This window comes from Quercus lobata, chromosome 10 (genome assembly GCF_001633185.2).
Source record: "Quercus lobata isolate SW786 chromosome 10, ValleyOak3.0 Primary Assembly, whole genome shotgun sequence".
Taxonomy (NCBI): Eukaryota; Viridiplantae; Streptophyta; class Magnoliopsida; order Fagales; family Fagaceae; genus Quercus; species Quercus lobata.
The window spans coordinates 49,912,906-49,930,817 of NC_044913.1; the positions used below are offsets into that span (position 1 = coordinate 49,912,906).

The following is a 17,912-nucleotide window of genomic DNA, read 5'->3' on the forward strand; positions in this document are numbered from 1 at the left end:
AGTACAAATATTTATTGCAGTGTGTTCTTTATTTATTTTTTATACCAAAGTATATATTCTTTATTTCTTAATGAAGGGCCTAACAAGGTTTATGTACAAAATATTTTAAATATATTCTTTTTTGTTCCTTCCTAACTTCATTTTAATTTAAAAATTTTCATTCACAGAAACAACAGCAAGGAAGGATTTAATTAGAACCTCATGATGCTGTGTCACATGCATGCTGTGATTGCTTCATGGCCTTCTAGAGGCCTCACCTAGGTGAATTTAATTGGAACCTCAGCCTCAAAAGAAAGTGTCATATGCCCCAAACTTTTCAACCAAAGTTTAGTTGGACCCAACTCTATTAATTTAACACCCAACTCTTCCAGCTAAGTATTATCAATCTTAGGAGTGAACCAGGCAGCATGATTTATCTCAATGCTTTTGTCTATGCCTATCCTCCATTTGGCAAGATTTAGAGGGGAATTTGTGTTGAGCATAGACTTTCCCAGAACTAGAAATCCTAAGGTTTTAGTTTCCCATCAAATGGGGAACTATTAGGGAAGTATTTGGCCTTCACAGTTTTAGACACAACAGAATTGGGTTGGATAGATAGTCTCCAACCTATTTGGCTAACATAACTTTTTTCAACTAGGATGCTTTCCTCATGTCTGTCATCATCTCTGTTAATACTTATGGAGTAATAATAAGATACCATATATATGACAATAATAAGTCATATCTGTGAAATAGCATTTATGCATTCAATTTTTCACATTAGTTTTCTTTGTTAAATGTAGCCAAGAATCATGTTATTATGTGATCATGTTTTTAGCTTATAATACTTACTATTTAGCAAGTAAAAGGCTACTAAATAACAAAGGAGCAAGACCAAGCCATCTGGCTAGGAAAAAAAAACAAAAGGGTTATAGTCGCGTTTTTAAAATGTGGCTATAGCTATCCCCTATAGCCACGTTTTAAAAATGCGGCTAGAGTATGTCCTATAATTATGGGTTTACAATTTAAAATGTGGCTAAAAAAAAAATATGCGGCTATAGGCCGAATTGATCTATAGTCGCATTAAAAACGCGGCTATAGGACTTTTTTTTGTAAGTTCTTCTACCACATATAGACTTTTGGTTTGGATGGAAGGAAAAAAGAGAGTAGAGAGTGTGTTTTTAGACCCCTTAAAACACAACCAGATTAACCTAGTAAATTAGCCAAGTGATTATTTAGTCAAATTAATTAGATCTAGGTTAACAGACATATATCATATCATTGTAAAGTGCGGAAAATAAAGAACACAATGATATGATAACCTAAGAAAACCAAATCGGTAAAGAACCTGAGGAGGATTTAACTTAGTTATCCTCAAGGTAAAAAGCAAGGTAAAAAGCAAATCCATTAGAAAGAATCGAAGTTTTACAATAGCGACTTAGACCACTAACATTCTATTGCTATCCATCAGTAGAAACTTACTAACACGACCATGTGCAAACTCCGAGACCATGAACTCCTTCTTTCTTTGGGTTTGCAAAACACAAACACCCACATTTGTGACTTTGAGATCCCACTCAAAGGTTTAGCAATACAAATTCTCCTGTTTGTGACTCTAAAACTACCCTTGAAGATTTAGATCATCAGTACCTTTGATGACTAGAGAAGGCAGCAACTTCTACAATACCGGATCTTGAGATTCTTCAAGTAATAATATTGGTAGAAAATATGAGAGAGCTTTTTAGAAACAAAACCCTAAAATGCAAAAGAGACATTCTCTTCTCTCTCTAAAAAGCCTTATAAAAACGTGCTTAAGGTTTCATTTATATACTGGGAGAAATAGATCTGAAATCCTAATTCTTAATGGGCTTGAATTGCTATTTAGGCTTAATTAAAATTCTGTAGATACGACTTTCGATCGATCGAACTAGACAGATTATGAGATCTTCTTCCTGTAGCTTGTATGTTCTTGAATTTTGACTTGAATCACCTTGAACATTGTCTAATAATACCTATAGACTCTAAGATCTATATCTAGACAAGTTTGTGTTCACGATTTATTAATTGTTCTAAGCTTTTAGAACCTAATAAAGAGTAAGGATGAGGTTGGCGTAGGGGGGGGGGGGGGTGTTCCATACTCTCTCTTATTTGGATATATGTAAAAGAACATACAAATGATATGTCAATCTATATAAAGTTTTGATTATGAATAATGGAAAAACTCAAGCAACTTTGAGTTCACAACATTTATGTACATATATATGATTTTGCTTTTCCACACAATTCACAAAAGATCTAGAACTTGCTAATTTTTCATTTTATGGCATGTGCATTAACATTTAGAATTGGTGCAGTTTTACTTGTGATGCAATGACTATGTTATAAGATCACAACCACAAACAAAATTAAAAAAAAAAAAAAGGTGTAAAAATGGGAAGGTTGCCGCGCGCGCGGCAGGGGGGGGGGGGGGGGTGAATACAATTAAAAAACAATGCAATCTATGAGAGACAGGGACACATGAGAAGTATCTCCACAAGCTATGCACCTCACAAAAATGTGAGGCCCATAGTATGTGAAAGACTCATTCCATTGAATGGACGCAATAATGTGAGAGTACAAAATGTGAGATTTTTTACTTTTTAAAAATAATAGATGAAGTTTGGATACCACTTAAACTCAAGACCACCTGCTATAATGTTATAATAAACCACCATTCATCCAAAAAATTCTGATGTTAAAAAAAAAAAAAAAAAAAAAAAAGATAAATTTAATCATTGAAGTATCATACAAACTGTTGGAATGGAGAATATAATTCTCTATATTAGATTATACAATATTGTACACAGGAAGCTTGTATACATAGAATAGCTAGAGAGTAGCAACAAAACGAAAGTAAGGATAATCGTTAAATAACATAGATAGTACATTAGTAGAATGGACTTAATGATGTGTTTGGACGTGGTGTACACTAACGCTAACAATTAATAGAGCCGAATCCAATATACAAGACATCTCACAACCAATTTTTAGATTTCAATTATCTTTTGCCTTATAAAGTTTGAAACAAGCTATATTTATAAGATTGCCAAACATGTTTACAAACACTTCAACTGCTGTAAGTATATTTATTTTTTGCTTTAAAAAAACATTATTATCTGCATAACATTGACAGCAAACATTAAATTATACAAGAGAACATAGATAAAGAAATATAAAAATAAAGAAAGCGTCAAATGCAACATTTTCAGACATGCATACATATCTGTGAAAATGAAGCACGCAGGAAACTCGACATTCATTGTTTTTCTCATAACCTAGATCATACTAATAACAGAAGTGGGATTTGGAGGGATTGGGATGTCTGCAGTCCCTTCCAACATTAGTAGAACCTTTTTCATTGAAGGTCGAAGTGATGGCTCTTCTAGAATGCATCAAAATGCCACTTTAACCATTCTCTCAAATTGTCTCTTATGGACCTCTTCATCATTGATTAGTTTATCTGACTCACCACACTCATAGCAACTATAGACCCATTCTTCAAGAATAGCCTCTTCCTCAGGAAGATTACTATCCACACTCCTTAGGCAAAATATAATCTCCAATAGAACTATTCCAAAGCTATAGACGTCTACTTTGACAGTCACAGGACAATTTCGACGATGCCATTCTGGTGCAACATATCCCCTTGTGCCCCTGATATTAGTGGACGTTTGGCTTTGGTCTGGCTTCAACAACTTTGCCAATCCGAAATCAGAGAGTTTTGCACACCTGTTTTCGTCCATGAGTATATTTTGAGGTTTTATGTCACAATGAATGATTTGTGGCATACACTCTTCATGGAGATAAAGAATTCCTCTTGCAATATTGCACGCAATTCCCCTTCTTTCATCCCAAGAAGGTTGTTTTTAGGTGTGAAGAGTATATCCGCAAGTGAACCATTGCACATATACTCATACACCAAAAGCCTATTTGGTCCATCATGACAATACCCAAGAAGACGGATTAAATTTCTATGATGTGTTTTTCCAATAACTTTCATCTCGGTTTGAAACTCTCTTTCTCGATCGGCCAACAATTTCTCTAGTCTTTGCACAGCTACAATCTTTTGACCGTTCCCTATCATCCCTTTATAAACTACCCCAAATGCACCTCTACCAAGCTCATCCTTGAAACCATTAGTCATTTTTTCAAGTTCTGCATAAGTAAATGATCGTGGACCAACATCCTCATCAACAAATTTTCCCATATTAGATACATTTTGATGTTTGGAAACATGGGATCTGTAAATAACAAATCCAGAAATGGCCAACACAATGAATGCAAAGCAACTAATGTAATACTGACAATTAGGATGTCCACACGAAGCTCTTTCTTCCTTTCATTTGTCATAGTTCTATTTGTAGAGGGTGTAGATGTACTTACCTTGATAAGGGCTACACTTGAATCACTCTGCCTTCTCCCAAATCTCATGGGAAGCCTTTGCTTTCTGCATGCCCCGTCTTTGAATAGCGCAGCTTCACAGTTACAGTCTTGCAAACATGCAATTTTGCAATCCTCTATGTTTGATGAAAACAACGGGAGGGAGTAAGTATCATTTTCCCATACAGTGTTAATCTCTTCTTCCATTTCATACGTCCCTTCTTTGCAATTGTCTACAGTTAAATTCCTTTCACACCCTAAAGTCCTTTTGCTCTCATCAACAAATGCAAATCCAGGAAGACATGTGCAATTATATTGTTCATCATATATGACACAAAATGCATTGATGCCACATAAACCCTTAGGATCACACTTGCCAATGCTATCAGCTGACCATGTAACATCCCAATCACCATTCTGATTCGTATTGTACGAGTACAGCCGCAAGAATCCATCATCATCCATTCTCAGACGGTAGAGTGAACTTTTTGTAGAGTTTCCTCCTGCAGATATAGTCACTATGCCCTCGCCATTGGCCAAGTAAAGACGGCCATCAACATCAAGGTTTAGAGTCGCATTTAATCGGGGTCCCTGTATACCCTTAGACCAATAACCATACTCAATATAGTATGGGGTGCCAATTGGGTATAGCGCGATGAATCCATCTTGTTGCATAATGGCACGAAATCTACCCGTTGATTGGTTCGACTCCGACACACTGGAATCCAACACAACATCATAAAAGAGTTGCTGAGTTGGTAAAAGGGTATCTGTTGGATTCTGGAAACTCTCCCATATTGATTGGTTATCTGAATTATAGACAACAAAGTTGCCTGTATCAAGCATGGATGCTGAACTTGCAGTTTCACCAAAAACAGCTACACTTTTCGTTGTGCCTTGTGCCGATTGCAGAACCAAACGTCCATCACTTGTGAAATTCAATGTAACTGCAGCAGGAACTGGAGGATCGTCTCGGTTGGCTGTCCAGACTACAGTCTTTTCTGGAATCCCAGCAAAAAAAACTCCTACAGCATTGCCATTGCCTTGCTTGTAGAATCCAAAGGCATATCGACCAGAAGGTGATGGCCATGAAGAGTTAGTGGTGGTGGTAGTGGTAGGTGTTAAAAAAGAGCCTGGGTTCACAATGGATTGCCCTTGTTGAGATTTTGCTATGAAAATAGCTGAGAGAAGAAGAAAAAGAAAGGTAGTCGCCATCAATGAAGAATGGTTCTTTCACTCTGTGTTTGCCTTACTCTCACTGTAGTTGGAAGTGAATAATCATCTTCCAGTTCACCTTCATATATATAGAATCAATAAAACAAGCAAATACATTTTTTTTTTCTTTGTCGCTATAAAGTCTGTCGTCATCAACAGGTCAATTACTTCCAGATCAATGTCGTCATCAGTGGTGTAAGTCTTTAAAGATAAGCCAATATGGACTGGTCTATCTCCCAGGAATCTGAACGCGGAGAACAAGTTACAATCGCAGAATATTTGGCAACTATAAGAGAAATGTTTCAGGAGCAAAAATTTTCACAATATTTTCTCGAGTGACTAGTTTTTATTTGGTCTCAATTAACATTATTTTTACCATTAGTAACTTGTCGTCTCCATTGTGAATTTTTTGTAGGGTCCAAGGTCCATTGGAATGAAAATTATGAGGAGAAATCTGTGCATGAAAATTTATATACACACCATTTGAGAAAATTCTCCGCTGTAATTTGCTTATAGTCAGTCTTCTAGTGGACTATAGTAGTATTTTTTTTTCCCCGGAAAATACTGTAATAACACTTTTTTTTTAAGGCCCAATGAAATATAATAGTACTGTAGTAGCATGTAGTGACATAGAAACCCCACCATTAGGACTAAGGAAGCTAGAATATTTTGTCCGCAACTGAATTTAAATTTATTTTAATTATTTGAATACTAATTTGAAATTTAGTCTATAATTCAAGAATTGTAGGAAGATTTTTTAAGTAAACTGCAATATGATTTTACTATTAAGCTATTTTTTTTCAATATTATATCTATACTAGTTTCTTAGGTAAACAATGGCTGCTCTAAAAGTAGCTTTCTCTTGCAAAATATACAAATTCAATAATAACTTAATAGATCCCAACATTATTTTTCAAGTAGTCCAATTAGTAAAGTTTGGTGTTTTAACTTGATGATAAAAGGCAATTATTATGGTATGTCATAGGTTGAAGTTTTATCCTATCTATGAAAGGGAAAAAATCTCAACATCTTTATGGTGTGTTTGTATGAAAAAATTTGAGGTAAAATTCTCAATATTAATTTTCTTTGTTTGGGTTAAAAAGAAGGGTAATTAAAAAATTTTGCAAAATTTTTCTTAAGATTTTAAAGCATCTTATTATTAGGTTTGAATTTCATGGGTAAAGTTTCGTTAATATAAATTCTTATACTACTAATATTATTGTTTTTATAATACCTAGCTAGCATTAATATTCGTCTTAATACCAAGAATTTTGAAGTTCAACTGACATTTCTTGACATTTTCATTAAAAACTTCTAAAGTTTAAATCCTCCTTCCCCTAAATATAGAATTATCTACAACAAAAATATTGTCTTAATGCCTCCTCCACCATCACCACTACATACCAACTCCATGAGGAAAATTTAGAATGTAAAAAGCTATAGTGGATTTGCTTTTTTATTTATTTTTTTATTTTTAAGGGGCCACAATTATAAAATTAATATATATTTTCCCCTTTCTATATAATCTATCCATAGGTTTTTCAAATTGCAAGAGGCCAAACCTTTTTAACAAAGATGCCATAATTGAGTTTGCATTAGTTTAGAAATACCTTCTTTTTTTTTTTAATTATTTTTATAAATTCAGTAGAATTTCAATATATGACTTTCACTTCATGATAAGTGTTCTTTACCATCATGTTAAGACACCAGTTAGCTTTTTAGTGTGGGCGAAATTTGAATTTTAACTCTTTTATTTGATGACAAGATACTTTATTAATTAAATTAACTAGAACCGATGAAAATACTCCTGTTTAATTTGTCTTTATATCCCAAACTTATAAAATTAAGTGGGTATAATTACACAGGGAATAATGTGACTCCACCACTAACCGTTTCACATTTTAAATTAAGTAAATTAGACTCTTTTATTTTTGTGAATGGTTATTTTTCAAGTAAAAAAAATAAAAAATTTATACGAAATTTTGTGAATGGGGATTTGATTTCCTCTTGTATAACAAATAAGTAGACTCTTCAACACACACACACACAAAATTGTTAATGGTGATTTGCTTAGTCAAGTAATAAATTGATGGAATTTTCTTCAAGACTAGTCTGAAAGAAAATTCTGTGGTATAAAAACACATGCACCTTCATTGACAATCCACCACCACCAAATTAATCTATATTATCCAAGAACATTCCTATATAGGACGAGACCTATGAATACCATGACTCTATAAGAACCATGCCATTTGGTCAATTATTGCAGAAAAATCTATTAATAAAAAAAATTGTCAAGAATGGCCAACTACGGCTCTTGACGTACGAGGACAACGGTGATGCTATCTTTGTTGTAGTATAAAATATGGCGAATTGACTGATGTCCTCATATTAAGTTGTTTTTTGTCAGGCCCTTTTGGATATACACCACTATAAGTTTTTTTAGAACTTTCTTCCATCTCCCTAGTATGTGTTAAAAATATTTAGTGAAATTTCAAATATGTGTATAAACACCCTTGAACGTTTAGACCCCCAAATTACAACTTAACCAATTCAAGCATTATGTCAAACAACTAGTGTGCGAAAAATTAACATAAGCTATAATATGGAATTGGAAAAACTATCTAAGCCAAATTAAAAACACAACCCACAGCAGATAAAAAATGCAAAGATAAAAGGGAAGGAAGATGCAAACACAAAGACAACACGCGATGTGTTATCGAAGAGAAAACCGAAGCCCTCGGCGTAAAACCTCTCCGCCGCCCTCCAAGCGGTAAACAATCCACTAGAAAATGTAGTTGGGATACATGGACAGCAATAGACCCTCCAAACCTAATCTACCCAGTGCACCTAAGCCCTTCAAACTTCTTGCTCCAACGAGGTTGCGCCGAACCTTTTTCTTTTCTAGCTTCTCGGATTCCGCTACTAGACCGTAACATCAACCAATGTAGATTGGTTCCTTCCTAACTGCTTCTCAGAAATCCAAATAGCCCTCTCACAGTGATGAATATGGTGAGAACAAGGTTTGGTAAAATGCCTCTCAAGGATTTGACAATGGAGAGGAAGAGAGTTGAGGAATATGAAGAGACTCTAATTTATAGATTGTGGGTGAATCAATCTTGTTTTTTTTTAGGGTTTCTCTCTCAAAATTCTCTCTGAAAGCTCTCTTACATTTGTGGGTATAAGGGGTATTTATACTGGAGTGAGAGAGGAATGTGAAACGTCAGGTTTTACAAAACAGGGGTGGCTCGCGGCTTGGCCTCGCGACTTGACTAAGTCGCGAAACCTAGTCGCGAGATAACCGTATGCCCAGTTGTCCTGTTTTGTCCTGTAGTGCTCCAGCTAGCATGACTGTTCACCTTCTGGCACGCTTGGCACATGTGCTGCATTTGGCGGCTTGAAGTCGCGAGCTACCCGCGAGAGCAAGCCGCGAGTCTCTGTTTTCTTGCATACTCTTGAGCAATCAACACTCTATCTCACTCACTACTCTTACATCAAACCCACCTAAATACAGAGTTACTAAATGCTGAAATACAAGCAAATTTGGCACGGAATAAAGCCAATAAAATGGTTGATTAAATTCAACCTTACATTTAGTATTCTTGAAAAAAAAAAGAGTTTTTTGTCTCAATTTTTTTTATTATAAATAAACTAACTTTTAATATTTTGTAACACATTTAACATAAAGTTTATCAAAAATCATATCTTTTTTGATAAATATTATGCAAATAAACTATTAAAAATAAATAGCAATTCTCAAATGGACATATACAAATCCTTCGTAATCAGTTGGCAGTGTCCAATAATTGTGGATTTGTGAGATGTAAAAATGAAATGGGTGAAAAAATACAAGAAGAAAAAATTGACGGTTAAAGTTTTTTCTTTTTAATAAAAATTGAAGGTTAAAGATTTTTCTTATTAAGATTAAAAATGAATTTTTAACTTTTCAATCTTGGTCATTAGTTCACTATTATATGCGCAATAAGTAAGACCAGCTAGAACACCAACCACCCACAAATATGTATTTTCCGGTGCCATGACGTTCCTATAGGACTAGACCCAAGAGGCCAGAAGTCGATAAGAATGAACCTCCAGTCAATTACAGAAAAATAAAATCTAGTCAATAATGGCCAACTACATTTCTAGACGTAGGACCAATGGTGTTATGACATAAAATCTGGCGAATTGAGTGATGTCTCTAGAAAATTCTTAGGTACTCCTAAGGTATAGATAAATAATGCTCCCCCTCTTATATTCATAGTAGACCCCATCCCACCATAAATATGAAAGGAAATAGTACAATTTTTCGTGTTCTGAAAGTACCTAAGAATTAATCGATATTTCTCATATTACAAAGTTCTTCACAATCAGTTGTCAGTATCTGATGATTGCTGCAAGATAGCAGTAAATTTATAGCATTTAATTAAGAGCCTTTAATTTCTTTGCTGTCTTTATATGCCACCAACAACGTAACCTAAATTTACTATCCAAAGAATTTTAGTACTTTCAGTTTCATATATAAGTCAAGGAAAACCTAAGTAAAGTTACTTATGTGTTTTATATTCTTCTAATTAAATTCAATCTCACAAATTAAATGTATTACCAATGAAACACAACCTTTTTTAAAGACATTTAAATTTGATAAATCATGCATTTGAATTAAATTGAAGAACTTATTATTTACTTTTTTAATAATTCAATTTTTGGGGGAGGGGTGTTTTAAACTTTAGATATTTCTACGAAAATACTAGATGGTGCCAACTAATTAAGTTATAAAATTCTTGGAAAAACCTAAAATATTGTATGTAAACTATACCTAAGTTAAGAATGTTAGACATTATTATGTATATATGTGTGTGTTCAATGCCACCCTCTCACATACGGGAAATTAGCCCTTACGTAATGCCCTTATGACCAACTATTGGTCCTAATCTTCATGAGAATATGAATTGTTCATATAGTCATCTTAGATTGTATTCAAAAAAAAAAAAAAAAAAAAAAAAAAAATTACATAAGTACAAAATGTTAGAAATTATTATGTATACTTGTTTGCTATGTCATCCTCTCACATAGAGGAACTAAGCCCTTACCTTACGTAACACCCTTATTGTCAACTATTAGTTTTAATATTAATGAGAAAAAGAACTATACATAGAGTCATCGATCTTAGACTGTATTTAAAAAATTATACCTAAATTAAAAGTGTTAGAAATTATCATGCATACATGTGTACTACGCCACCCTTTCACATACGGGGGAACTAAACCTTACGTAACACCCTTATGACCAACTACTATTCCTAATCTCAAGGACAAAAAGAGCTGTCCACATATTCATCTTAGAGGCTGAAACTTGGTGTCTTTGACTCATAAAAATCTCTTATGACTAGGTCTTCATGCATAAAATTCAATGTGGATAATAATTATGATAAACCAATTAGAGGAAGGATTACGACAGATCGATCCATTTTAGATGTTCACTTGTCCATACAGTGATGCGATGCATCTATAACTTAATTTTCACACTCAAAACTTCAACTCAAAGGCAAGATATATTCTTTTTCTTATAACAAGTGGGGCAGACTTAGTGCCACTAAATCACAAGACTTTTGAAACACGAGACAAGACATATATGGAGTATACATTGTGGAATGCGACCAGACAACTTCAAGCATAATTGTGATCAAGTGTTTGAAGAGAAAATCCACAACTTGATATTAATTTAGAGAGAATTCTTCTAACCAATGACCTACCTTTATGAATTCCTTTATGGAAGAAACACAAGCTAGTTTAAGACCTAACTTGTACTATAAGAATTCAAGGCTGTCACTAGATGCTCAAAGAAAATGTTTATTAAGGAAATTTATTCAGGTTAAATTACACTAACTTCTTCAAAATTTTTTCATTATTATACTCACCTCTCCTCTAATTAGTAGAGTCCAAATCTTCTGTCCTATTTTTCTTACTCCGCCCTATACTCCACCAATAAAAATTTACCACATACACACCTATTAAATTCAAATATAATTTTCAGCCTTTTCTTACTTAGTTTCCTAAAATAAATAAACAAAAAAAAAAAAAAAAAAAAAAAAACCTCAAACAATCCCAACCACCACCACCGGTCCTCCACCTCCACCCTCGCTAGCCATTGCCAGCAACCTTTGCCTGTACCACTATGAATGGATCGTCAACAACATCAACGGCCACCCATGACAGAGGAGACCAAAGGCTCAAATCAAAAAGTTCTCTTCAATCTTTACGTTTCTTTTGCTTCCTCTTCAATCTTTATGGCACTGACTATTTTTCTTTTTTCATTCTTATCTTTTAAATTACCACAGCACGCATGGTTTCTGACTTTTAACCTAAATCAGTGAATTATTTTTGGCTTGGTATGGTTCATAAAGATGCAAATCTGGAGGAAACAATGAGTCATAGAAGAGAGGAGTTAACGGAGAGTTAAGAGAAATGTTTGGGTTTGTTGAATTAGGTGGTGTGGTTTGTGTGGGCTTGGTGGTGGTGGATGGAGATGATTAGCGGTGTAGTTGATGCCGGCGAAGGTTGTTGGTGGTGGTGGAGGATCGGTGGTAGTAGGGGACGTTTTGGATTTTTATTTTTATTTTTTTTGGGTATATGAAAAAAAATAATAATAACATAAAGTTAAAATCTAATTAAATTGGGGGACACATGGAAAGTTTTGATTTGTGGAGCATAGAGCGGAGCAGAGAAAGTGAGACAAAGGATGTGGACTCCTAATTAGTATCGCCTAACTATTGTTGCAAGATGGTATGTATGCAATATGTATTCAAATAAACGGTCGGGATTAATGCTTTTCCAAAAATAAAACTGCCTTGATAAATTTAAGGCACTTAATTAAGAGCCTTAAATTTCTTTTCTATCTATGATTTTCTTCCAAACTTTGGTTCATTTCCAAAGTATAGAAAGTGACTGGTGGGGCCAGAAAGTTATATTTCCATTAGGCATAATGGCCCCATTTAAGGACTAAGTTTAGTAACAAAATTGGTTATAACATAAGGTTATAAACTCACTCAATAAAATAAATTTTACAATATATTTTGAAAATCTAACCATTAAATTACATGTTCTTTACGCTCTTAATATACATATTAAATTTTGTGTCAATCGGATATTATTTATTATATGATCTATAAGCTTATATCTTGTACATAATTTTAAATTACAAAAACTTACAATTTAAAAAATTTATTGATGACATAATTATTGATCTTTAATTTTCTTGAAATTTTGCAAGTATGGAGGATATAAGAAGAAAATGCGATCCAATGGTGAATTTGTCAAAATTCATCTCCAATAAAAAAATATTAAGTAAGTTTGTAGCCTAAGGCTACAACTAATTTTGTAACTAAATTTTGTCCCCCATTTAATATCAAAACTCCAAGAATTGAAGCACTTTCATAAATGAGTCCATGCAAAATTTAGCTACAATTCCTTATGTTTGTACATTAAAATTTTCAAATCAAATTCAATATCATGGTTGTATTGATCAATAAAACACAATTTTGTTAAGACAATTAAATTTTACACAGTCATATGTTTGAATTTAATCCTAAAACCTAATGTACTATGCCTAAAAAACTTTACCTAAGCTCTTCAAAAAAAAAAAAAAAAACTTTACCTAAGTTAAGAATGTCAGAAATTATCATGAACGCATTCAAGGTTCAAATCCCTCCGCCTCACCACTGCAACTACCAAATTATTAAAAATAAAAACTATTATGTATACGTGTGTACTTCTTCACTCTTATGTCCAACTACTTCTCTCTTAATCTTAATGAGAAAAAGAACTGTCCATATATTAATCTTATTATAGACTGAAACTTGGTGTCTGGACTCTTAAAAGTCTCTTATATGACTAGGTCTTCTTCATACGTCTACAGCAATGCGAATAATAGTCATGATAAACCAAAAGGAAGGATTACGAGTTATCAGTTTCAGCTGGTCACTTTGGCCATTCAGTGATAAAATGCATCCAACTTACTTTCACGTTCAAAACTTTGGCACAAAGGCAATACTTTTTCATTTTCTTTCAACAAGTGGGGGCAGCCTAGCAGGGTTAAATGGACCATATGCCTTTAGGCATAATTGTTCAAGTGTTTTGAAGAAAAAAATCCACAAGTTGATATTAATTTTAGAGAGAATTCTTTGTACCTATGGCCTACGTTTATCAAATCCTTTTTTTTATAGAAACACAAGCTTGTTTAAGAGGTAACTTAGGGTTAGTCTTTGTTTTATTCTAAGATGCATGGATGCCGAGACGGGTACAAATATGATACATTGAGGATATGTGCATTCAGGGCCGGCTTTAAGTCTAGGCCACTTAGGCTATTGCCTAGGGATCCCTACAAGAGAAAGCCCCAGATTTTGGGGAAAATTTTGATTTTTTTTTTAATTTTCTTTTTTGTGATATAGAAAAAAAAGTTTTACATTTTTCCTCTACCTTTAAGAAGTTTCAAATAATTGAGTAATGTTATAAATAAAATAACTATAAATGCATAGGTCTTACAAATATATGTACCACTAATTATAAGAAGTGATTCATATAGGAAAATGCTAGAAATATTGTAAATTTTATTCATAACCCTTATAAATTGATGTGACAATTAATATAATTTGTGGACTTCAACAACCTATTAGATGCAATTTTAAATTACGTTTTGTGATTGGTGATACATCTTTATAAGCCTCATGTTGTAAAATTTACAATATCTCTAATATTATTCATTCAAATACTTGTTTATTATCTTCTTGAAGTGTCACAGATCACATTTGTTACTACATCATTTGTAAGTGTTTTTGTAGTAAAATTTCTTACGACTTTAACATTTTTTCACAAAAAATAATATAAAATAATAAGAATGTAATTTTTTCTATCAAAAAATTTATGATATTAAACATTGGTTAATTTTTTTTAAAAAAAAAAAGATTAAATATTATTTAAGTGATAACAAAAAGACCCCTTTTGAATATATTTCCTTGGGCCTCCAAATTTGTTGGGCTAGCCTTACGTGTATTAATTACTTATTAAATATATATATATATATATATATATATATTTGTTAAGCATTTACTTTTCATATATTATTAAGTATATATGAATTTAAAAAAATAATGAATAACAAATTGAATCCATGGCCATCAAATGATGTTTAGAATACAAACTAAGATCCAAAATAGTAAATTTAAGATAACTAGATAAGTGTATACACTAAACTAATATATAAAAATTATAAATAAAAATTGTTTCAAGTTTGGCCTATCTCTAACTATCGGGGGCTGGGACATTACAACGATATCCAATTCATATCAAAGGTGTATCTTGAACGTATTGACACTTTTTTCTCAAAAAAAAAAAAAAAAAAAAAAAAACTTGGTACATATCTTAGAGTATCCAGTATGAAACCAGTATAACATCCTAGGTTTTAATGTTAGTCTTTTATAATCCTTTCACTACAAAAAAAAAAAAAAAAAAAAAAACTGGACTATTGCGGCGGTTTTTTTGCGATAGGTGCAAAAAACGCCGCTATATGTTGCCTATTGCGGCGTTTTTTGGGACCACTGCTACAAGTATAGTCTTTTGCAGCGTCCTACAGTGGCGGGATATAAAACCGCCTCCATATATATGTTTTAGCGGTTGTAACGTAGATATAGCGGTGCTCCTAAAACCTGCCGCAATAAATACATCATTTTGCATAGATGCTATAGCGGCAGTAGAGAAAAACACCGCAATATGCGAGCTGTAGCGGCATTTTGTATGACCGCCACAATAGCGACTCCTTTTTGCGATGCTTTTCCTTAGTTATAGCAGCGGGTTAGACCACCGCTATAGACCTTCTAACTCCCTGCTTCTCCCCAAATCTTCCCTTTATTTTGTTTTGGCTTTTCATTTTTAGCGCCTTTTCATTTTTGACAAAAGCACTGTATCTCTCTATCTCTCTAACTCTTTAGAGACCCAAAACACACTATTCACTGTATCGCTCTCTAACTCTTCAGAGACCCAAAATCCCACCCAAACACCCAGCTCAAACACTATTTATCTTTTAAACTCTCTCTCTCTCTCTCTCTCTCTTCCTCTCGATCTCTAAATCATAGACCCAAAATCCCACCACCGCCGCCGCCTTCACAACAACCCCACCACCACCACCAAACGCTTCGTGGCCGCCACCTAGGACCAATCCACCTCATCAACGCCACCTAGCAACCCCAATCCACCTCGTCGCCACCACCTCATTTCACTCCCAAAAACCAAACATTCTCTCTGTAAATTGTCTCGAACACTCTTTCTATTTATTTATTTTTTTTTTTTTATCTGTGCGTTGGTTTGTGATTTCCAAATGTGCGTTGGTTTGTTAATGTGATTAGGGTATTTTACTACTCTTGTTTGATTGTTAATGATTATTTTTTATTTTTGGTTTGAGTTGTTAGATGTGTCCAAATGCATTATTATTGTCTCGGTTTGTGTTTCATTACTGACAATGTAGTGGAAAATAAAGGAAAATGGAGAGCTTGAAATTGATTTTTTTTTTTTTTATTGGTCTTGGTTTGTGTTTGGGTGCTGAGAAAATGGTAGATAGGAAAGGAAAATTAGAGGGAAATTAGCTCGGTTCAAATTTCTTTGCATGCATGCACTGTTTAAGATAATTTGTCTACACTCTCATCTTGTGGGGTTGATTTTTTTCTCTATGTCTCAGTTTTGGAGTTTTTAAGGTTCTAGATTACTCTGTAAAAGTCAGTTCCTTCTTGGTTAATTTTCATAGATCTGGCTTTATTGTATTTTTTTAATTAATTTTAATGATGGGTTTTAGGCATGTAAGATAATGTTGTTGGATTAAGGTTTGGTTGGGCTGATTTGGGAGTTTGGAGTTTAACAATAACTGTTCTGTTATTGTTTGTCTGTGTGTTTTGATTTTTTTTCTTTTTTGGGTTACTGTAAAGTTGTGATTTACAACTATATTTTATATTGGCTTTATTCCATGACAAAAAGTGTTGTAATTGCTATAATTTTGTTCCTTATATTTTGTGGGATTTTATTGTATTGGGTTTAGTATTAAGTTGGTGAAGACTCAAGCTTAAATGAAGAATCAGTGGATTTCACGAGAAGCTCGGGAGAAGCTAAGTCGTGAAAGAGCATGTGAGGAGCACATGATTGGAAGCTGAAGAGTCGTGCCAGACTGTCGTTTTCGCGAGTGTCTCGCGGGTAAGGCCTTCCCGCGAGACAGTCGCGAAACATTTTGCCTTGAGGATTTTTATGTGTGAATTCCTTACCCTTCACCCATACTATATATACCCTCATTACCCGCAAATGTAAGTGAGGCCATTCAGAGAGAAAAACCCTAGATAGGTTTTCTACAACACACACACCCATCTTTTTGAGAGAAAGCTACTCATCCTTAGTGAGAATTAATTGTAGCATCTTCTCCTTCTCTCTCCCATTTCCATACCCTTGAGAGGAGATTTGTACCCAAACACAATCCACACATTTTCAGAGTGTAGTGAGTGTTTTTGATGTTGCTGGGAAGCATTGGAAGATGCCAAGGTTGGCGGATGCAACATGCAGCTTGTTGTGGGATCCGGAGAGCTAGACAAGACACGGTTTCGAGAAGCCTTGTTGGAGTAGGAGCTTGGAGGGTCTCTTGCTTACCCATGTATCCCAACCAATTGTCTAGTGGATCGATTACCGCTTGGAGGGAGGCGGAGAGGTTTTTCACTGAGTTCTTCGGTTTCCTCTTCGATAACACGTCTCGGTGTTATCTGTGTTTGCATCTCTCTTCCCTACTCTTGTTCATTTCATTTTACTGCTGTGTTGCTTTAAATATGAATTAGAGTAGCTCTTTTGCTTGTATGCTTGTGTTTACACTATTCCGCACTTAGTATTAAGTTAGTGTAAAATAAACCAAGTCGTAATTTAAATTGGGGGTCTAAACAAGCTCTTGTGTTTTTCACACATTTTGAGCTTTCAGTTACCAAATGCAAGATTGTATCTGGGTTTCTTCAAAGCTCAACTATGTTTTAATTTAGTGTGGTTGATATGCTTACTAATTAAATAGAAAGTTTTTAGAATGTAGTTCTTGCTAGTTATTGGTATTTAGATACAATGTACCTTTGGTTTGAAATTGTCTCATGGATTCTGCCAGAAAAGGGAAAAAAAAATAATGAAATAAGAGAATAAGACAGTTGTTTAAATGCCACCCTGGTGAATCCCAAATATCCAATTATGTTTCTGTTTGATCTGCTGGATTGTGTGATTTAAGGGTTTATACTTTAT

The 17,912-nt window shown here is 33.9% G+C and overlaps 1 pseudogene; it reads right to left on the minus strand.

Moving 5' to 3' along the window:
- Positions 1 to 3,293: 3,293 nt before the first annotated feature.
- On the minus strand, positions 3,294 to 5,613 carry LOC115964905 (annotated as a pseudogene).
- Between the last annotated feature and the right edge of the window lie 12,299 nt (positions 5,614 to 17,912).